This window comes from Leuciscus leuciscus (assembly GCF_965113295.1).
Source record: "Leuciscus leuciscus genome assembly, chromosome: 9".
Taxonomy (NCBI): domain Eukaryota; kingdom Metazoa; phylum Chordata; class Actinopteri; order Cypriniformes; family Leuciscidae; genus Leuciscus; species Leuciscus leuciscus.
Window position 1 is genome coordinate 9,383,325 of NC_138733.1, and position 8,427 is coordinate 9,391,751.

An 8,427-nucleotide genomic window follows, 5' to 3' on the forward strand; every position below is an offset into this window, starting at 1 on the left:
TTGTTTTTTTTGTGAAACAGCAGAGATAAGTGGGACTGAGAAAATAATGATAACATTAAGTTGAATATGCAGACTAACCATTTGATAGAGGACAGAAGAGAGCAAACGCTGTAAGCAGCTGTGCTCTCAAGCTCACTTCAAAGAAATGTGGAGAAATTATTAAGTAAATGGTAGTCAGGGTTTTGATTGTGTTTGGAAATTTAAACAACAACTTGACTGGCTAAACAAAGAAAGAAACTGAAAATGTTAAATTTTTAGCCTTGTATTGCTTCCGATGATTACAAAAAACAAGTAAATGTAATTATGGGTTGGGGATCATTTCATTGGACAAATGTGATTCATGTTAAACAGAAACATTGTGAAAACCCCTTGGAATATGTTGAGTGATTTTCTGTGCAGCTTATGAAAATTAATGTGCTGCCAATGATAATGATGAAGATTATGATTTGGCTATTGCGATTGAATCCGCCACTGGTGGACTGTAAAAGAATACAGAGAACTGCTTATCAGTGGCTCTGTTTACATTCCTGATCGGGACACACTGCTTCAAGGGTGTGCAGTAAGTTGGAGCCGTTTGAAAGCTCAATGATCAAACTAGGCAAAGAGAGTGTTTTAATTGTGGTCAGCGGGGCCATTTAGCCCGTAATTGTAAATGGACACTCAGAAAGTTAAAGGAAAGTGATAATGAGAAAGTGACGTGTATTAATGTGTGTTTGAAAGTAGTCTGAGAAAGAACTAAGAATGTGAACGCAGTGTTAAAGAAAGTGAAAAGAACGTACGAGTAAGTGAGGTAGAAAAGAAAGTTAAAGGAAAGTGGATAGATGGAAGTCGTAAGAAGATTGAAGGTTAAAAGAAGGTTGAAAGATTTAAGTCGGGAATCCTTTTGAAGGAAAGAGCTGCTGAATTGAGGAATACAGGTTGATGTAAAATTACAGATAATGACAAAATATGAGTTGCTAAATGTAAAATGTGTAGAAATGCATCTGATTAAACAAACAGCTTGTTAGTGTTTTGAACGTGGATGGAATAGTGTTGACCATGAAAGAACTAGGAGCTGATGTTTTGCTTTAAGAAGATAAGCTTGTGATTGGCTGAAACAGTTTGCTTATCTGAATCTGGTGTGTGCTGTGGCTGAAACGGCCAGTGCGACAGAGACACGATCTGAGTGAAAATTTGTAATGTCTAAATTCCCTGATGTGGGCAAAAGACAAATATGAAATATGGTTGTTGGAAAATACATGTAAATTCTGGCAAAGATGCCTAACGCTGGGCTAGAGTTAAAAGATGGTAGATAAAGTTTGATTTTAGAAGTTTATGAGAGTGCAGTGTACCAGTCCTAAATGCTTCAGAGTCTCTCTCTAATTCAATGTCAGCTAAAAGCTGTTATCTGAGCCTGTGTCATAAGTGATAATAAGATAATATAGTAAGGCACAGTGTTTTAGTTGAAAACCATAGATATGGGGATGTTAAAAGAAATTATGCTACAGGCATTTCATACATTTAAAGGGTAAATGTTTTAAAAGTAAAACTGAATGACTTTAAAGAAGTCTTAAACGATAGAAGGGACGTTTTTGACTAGTTTAATTCAGGACGAGTAACTTCTTTGTCTGATTTTAGCCTCCACCATGAAACAGGGCTGATGGCTCCGGCTACAGATGTAACAGTACACTGAATAGACGGATGTGATTAAAATTGACTGAGATTTTGCTGATTCGGACAGATTTAACAGATTTTTGTGATTAAATACTGTTGTTATTAACCTGTCTCCCTGTGTTAACACTATTAGGCAGTCCAGAGTGCTCTGGTGACTCTTGAATGTGCCTTTCGTAAGCTCCAGAAAACAACTGAGTCTGTTGGGGAAAACTGATTTCGTGATGGGAAAGAGCGGTAACCAAGTGTGTACGAAGTGATTACCCCAAAGACGGGTAAGATCCTTTGGCCAAAGGTCAACCTAAGACAGGGGAAGTCACGTCACAAACACTGGGCATCTCCTGATGGAGATGTTTTATGTGAAGATGGGAATGAGAGTGGCACTGATTGACTGAGTGGCCACCAGCATCAGCAGATCATTGAGAGGCCAGATGAGCTGTGAGGTTACGGCAGTCTGACCCAGAAAATGTGAGTCCCTCTAATACCACTCACCAGAAAACCGCATTCATTGTATGGCTTGTTTTTCATTATGACAAGTGTCTGCAACTATGCCAGGGGACAACACCCTGAAGAGAAGAAAATTATAGATTAAGAGCTAATGGGAATGGGCTTTCAAGAGTCAGCTGAGACCATGAGGGGACTGTCATTATTTGTTGTGGAGACAGTAACAAAACTTAATTTATGTCAGGAACATGATGCTGGTTGCCTTATGGGCAAGGGAAAAAACTATAGAAGTGTTGATATTGAAATAATATGTCTGTAAGATAGTTTTAACTCCTGAAGGTCATTAGACATGTTGGTGGCTAAAGATGAAGACAGCTGGTGATGAGTTAAGAGAAATTTCTGGATAACAAAGGTTAGGTGAATTGAGTATTTAAACTAAAGATAACCTTAGAAATGCTCATACCATAATGTATTTTATATTGTTGTAATGGTGCTAATTTGAGTTAAACATTTGTATTTTAAAATTTGTGAACTATTAAGGGTTCTAGACTATGATTTATTTAGTTACAGTCTTAGGGGGCTGTTGAAAAGATTATTTGTTTATAGTGAGAGAGACTGCTGAGTGGAGGAAGGGTACTCTGTCTGTCTTTCTGTTATCGGCCTGATAAAGCAAGCTGAAGCAAAATAATGATAATGAACAAAAACAACCCAGCTGACTTTTCTAAGAGAAAATGAAAATAATGAACAGACGTGCTTTGAAACTGGTTAAGAGACAATGTAAAATTAGATCAAAGCTACAGGAAAATGAGAAGTTTAAAATCTTATTTAAAAATTTAAATATGTTTAGAGTAAACACCAAAAGATATGAATATGAGAATATGAGCGGTTCATAGTCAGGTATGCGTGTGTGTTTGTTTGGCGGTGACAGCATTGTATGTTTTATGAGTGTTAATTCATGTTTGGTATGTGTTTGTTTAGGGGATCTATTCCGTCTGAATAGTGTGTATATTGTGTCATTAACATCTGGAATGAGTTTTATCATGACAGATGGGTTAAGGCAAATGACAAATTTTAAAGAAGCCAAAAATCTGATGAAAAGACAATACAGAACACGGGGCAAGCTTTAAGGTGATTAGTCATCAAGCTCTGTCTGGCAGTAATTATTTTTGACATTGATGGTGTTGATTTGAATTACTTTCTGGATCAGTTTAAGTATTTATGTAAATCTGAATTGTGAAGTTGCAGATCGTCATCCATTATGAGTTGAGAAAATGGTACAGATTTGATGGCAACAACAAAAGTGACACATTGGCGAAGGCAATATCAACTTATCCAGAGAGCCCTTCACATTTATGAATATTGTGAACTGAACAAAGAAGGAGAATGTTGTTTGACTGATACTGACCAAGTCTGTACACCACGACCTGACCTGATAGAAACAATTGATGACTTTGACATTGGAAAATGTTTGTTGATGACTGACTTAAGAGACCAAACAACAGGCCTGAAAGGCAGGATATGTGGTGAAACTGAGGGCCGCTGTCCTTCAAATACTTCGATAAGAAGATGAGATTGTGGCTTGGAGTGAAGAATGTAATGTTTTGTTTCAGAGGCAGAGAAAGATGTCTGGGGGAAAAAACCCTGCAAGAAGTCATTCTTCTCCCTAACAAAAGTGTTGTATGTGTGTGCTAATAACAGGGACTGTTTCAACAGGGAACGCCAGGGCAGATGCGGCAGCGAAGGCCGTGGCAGCACCGCAGACAAAAGAAACTACGTACTTTACTATCTGACAGGAACCTCGACATTTGTTTTTCTTTACAGAGCATGCAGACTTTTGATACAGGGCAGAATGTCAGGATGGATTGTGTCGAACAGAACTGATTCTGTTCCAAATGTAGAAATATTGTTTTGTTGACATGAGCAAAGTGGGTTGAGTATTTTTCAGGTAAAACAAGGACCCTGAGTGCTATTCAGTGAGCAAAATTATCTGGTGACAATATGTTTCAGGCGGTTGATTCCACAGGTCACACCAAAAGGGACGACCGGCTAGACAAGCGGTCAATAACAAAATAGCTAGGGTCTGCATTCACAGGTGACAGCAGGCAGGAAATGGTTCATTCCAGTGGAGGTGCAGTCGGGATCTGAGGGAAAATCTTGTAATGATCAGAAAGTGGTTGGAGAGGGTGACACCTGGGTCCACGCCTCTCACCTTAGACTACACCAACCAACCTCAGCAACCCCACGCGCCGACGCGGAGGGTATGGAAGTAGAATAATGTCAAATGTTTTTGAAATAAAAAGCCTGTTGAATTGCACTACTTGAAAAAAATAGGCATTGCATTAACCATGCTTGCATTTTAATGCATTGTATTTTTAGTGCTTACATTTTTATGGGCTGAAATTCAACATGGTTGAATATTTAAGCTGTGAATATTTCAATTAAAAACATTTCAAACACCTTTTCATTATTAAAAATTCAATAATCCATATTCACCTTTCATATTTCACTTCCAAAATATTCAAACTGTTTAAAAATACAACCAATAATATTCAACAGGCAATTTTCGGTCCATTTTATTTCGCTTTGCAAATTCGCTTCCACAAATTCAGTGGTTCAAATTCGACAGTAAATTCAACATTGACGTCCAGGAACTGCAGGAAAAGCAGTAGATTGCCGAGCATACTCTCCATCTGCTGTTAGTAGAACGAGAACGAGATTATAATGTTATTCCCCGATGCGGATATACAGATCCAATGTTACATTTTTGAGGTTGACATATATTTCTCTTGGTTGTTTAGTTGCCTTAACTTTATATTGTGGTGATGTGCTGCATGCAGACTATTAGGGTTTCCCTCAATACTTAAGGATTCCCCTGCTGGACATTTACAACGCTTAACGTAGCTTAATGGACTACAGTGATGTAAAAGACCAAACTCGCAGGCAAGCAGATGGACTCAGAATAACGCGCAAAGAGCGTTTCCCAGTGATAGACTGGCATAAAGTTGGCTTGATGTTGGACATTCGCACATTTAGGGACCGTCTCTAAAGTGTATACGACTTTGGTGTACACGTTTCTAACTCCGATAGCATTTGAATAGAACGACTTACAGTCATAAAACCAACTGTAAAGTGTTCATGTAGTGTCAGGCATAACGCGCACCCTTTGGATTTTTGATATTTATTCAAATAAATGTAAGTTTGCTATTGAAGTTAGAAACGTGTATGCCAATGTTGTATGCAACTTTAGAGACGGTTCCTAAATGTGCTAATGTCCGATATCAAGCCAATTTTTACATTTAGTCATTTAGCAGAAGCTTTTATCCAAAGCGATTTACAGTTAAACTAACAATAGGAGGACAATATGCAAGTGCTGTGACAGTTTAAGCTAATGCAATACACGTATGCATACTATATATATATATATATATATATATATATGTGTGTGTGTAGGCTATGTGTTGATTTTATGCCAGTATATCACGAAACGCTCAGCATGAAACTTTGCGCGTTAAGTTCATATCTACTTCCCTAATAAGGTGCAAGATTGGTCTTTCATATCACTATCAATGGAAGGGAAATCCTTGAGTATGAGGTATTGAGGGAAACCGATTATAATCCCGTTCATGGTAGAGAAAGCTGATGACATGTAGAATACACAGGGAAAGTAACAATGAAGTTATTGAATGAAACATACACACAGCTTTTGTGTGTTTATCATCTTTTCCGCATATACTGACACAGATAATCATTTTCATTTTATGAATGAATGTCTTCGTCAGCAACAAGCGCTTTTGCACCATCTGCTGGTGAGGTCGACTAACAGCAGATGGAGAGTATGCTCGGCAATCCACTGCTTTTCCTGCAGTTCCTGGACGTCAATGTTGAATTTACTGTCGAATTTGAACCACTGAATTTGTGGAAGCGAATTTGCAAAGCGAAATAAAATGGACCGAAAATTGCCTGTTGAATATTATTGGTTGTATTTTTAAACAGTTTGAATATTTTGGAAGTGAAATATGAAAGGTGAATATGGATTATTGAATTTTTAATAATGAAAAGGTGTTTGAAATGTTTTTAATTGAAATATTCACAGCTTAAATATTCAACCATGTTGAATTTCAGCCCATAAAAATGTAAGCACTAAAAATACAATGCATTAAAATGCAAGCATGGTTAATGCAATGCCTATTTTTTTTCAAGTAGTGCAATTCAACAGGCTTTTTATTTCAAAAACATTTGACATTATTCTACTTCCATAGAGGGCAGTGAGGGATCAAGGACGTGCTAGTAACGTACCTCCTTTGCCAGCGAGGGAAAGCCCATTGCAACGGCACGCAAAGTGTCATATTGGTGAAGACGGAATGTCCATGGGGCTAACGAGATGATCAACACACCTGGAGGAGGATGTGGACTAGAGGTGGGAATCTTTAGTCACCTCACGATCCGATCCGATTCCGATTCTGGAGGTCACGATCCGATTCCAGATCGATTCTTTATCTACTTTTCCCCCCTTATTAATTCATTAGTTTACATAAGTAATTAAGTACTTTTTAAAAAATAATTACAAATTAAAAAAAATCATTAAAACAGTTGTATTTAAAAATTTTTAAACTTGTATAACTTCAAACCATACAAGCAAGTAGCAAATAATAAAGAGGAGCAAAGAAACATGGCAAACAACAAACAAAGAGTGCTTTCAGTATTTAAGATTATCTGAACATTTTCCATTCAAGAACTGTGAGTGATTTTTCTTCATCGTACTTTTGTATTTTACTATGACATAGACTGCGGGAGATCTATTAAGCTGCATTCACGCTCGGATCTCTTTTGAAATATAAGAAGTAATGTGGTTTGTCCTGTCCGTTTAATCCCTTAAGACATAACTGGCTGTGTTTACGTTCATTTTGCACAAGTATATTAAACCACTTACACGGAGTCGCACAGCCGCTTGCGCGAGCAGTCTCGTACACAAACAAAGCGTGCGTCAGCATTTAAAATTGAAAGCAGCCTTCTGTTAGTGAGATTCATATTTTAAATATATAAGTCCACTGCATTCCAAACCACATAAATGATGACTTCGTAGAGCATTTGTAAGGAAAATACAGACGGGCGAGACAGCACACTTTAAGTGTAACATCAAAACAAGCGCGCGTCTCTCACAGTGCATCCTGTGCAATGAAGCCTGTGAATGTCCTTGTAATTCGCTTCAACCTTTCCAAACTTTATGAAAGATTATTTTACGGAAGGTTCGAGTTGTGTGCGTGTGTGAGGAATTGTTAGCAAGCAGAAGACGGGTGTTTCTAAAGCAAACTCAGCGTCATCGCACATCTGGTAAAAAACTAAGCTCAGAATCGATTCTGAAATTCTCAGAATCGATCCAGAATCGTTGGAGAGAGAATCGCGATGCATCGATGGATCGATTTTTTCTCCCACCACTAATGTGGACCAACTAATGGTTTAAGTTTAGCAGAATTATTTGTTTTGTGACGATTTTGATGATTTTATTTGATTAAATCAAACTAGGGCTTAGTATTGATATGGATCTAATGATTTGATTGGTGCAAATGTGAAGTACGGTCATAAGCAAAAAGACGGTCGGTCTGTAATGGAAAAGTCCGAGTTAATTTTTAAAAACAACATTGGATAGAATGGATAAAATCATAAGACTATTATGGTTAGATTTTATTAAATAGGGTATTAAATAGAGCTTACTAAGTAAAACCATTGCCCGATTGAATTAAAAGTTAACAAAAAATGGTTAGGAAATATGTGGATGGGCGTGGATTAATGGAAAAGGCTGAATTTATAGGTTATGATTGTATGTGTTATTCTGATAATTTTGTTATTCATGGGTGAATATGAGTGCGGGAATGAATGTTCAATTGGCGAAAATGACAGTCCATTCTGATGATGAAACTGGTGAACAAAATGTGACTTTGATACTGATAGCGGAAGCTATAGTAACATGTGGTAAATAAATGTTTTCTTTATGTTTCTCTTATGTTTTTATTTTCTTATTTCATTTTTGTTACATTTTTCTGGTGTTTTATTTTATGGAACGATGATATGTAAAGAGGGTTAAAAGCAGTAGCCATCCGTGTTACGAGATGGCATACAAGGACAGGGGTTTGAATATGAGGAGTTTTCCTATCTACTTTATCTGTGTTTTTATAGCATGTTTTGTTTTCCTACTAAACTTTCTCTTGTTTATACTGTAATGACTGAGGGTCCGACCTATAGTGTTGGGGATGCAATGACAGAGCTTGTTCGTCTAGCCCGGTTCCAGAATAAACCTTTATCTGCTTGCTGTAAAATTAAGGGTCTATCCCTGAA

At 37.3% G+C, this 8,427-nt stretch overlaps 1 long non-coding RNA gene across 1 annotated transcript in view; it reads right to left on the minus strand.

The window, feature by feature from the left end:
• Nucleotides 1–251: 251 nt before the first annotated feature.
• The window catches only part of LOC309506451, a 64,554-nt gene continuing 56,378 nt past the window's right edge, over nt 252–8,427 (minus strand). Inside the window, exon 2 of the long non-coding RNA XR_014208754.1 lies at nt 252–2,427. This is a non-coding gene — a long non-coding RNA (uncharacterized lncRNA). The remainder of the gene's footprint in view (nt 2,428–8,427) is intronic.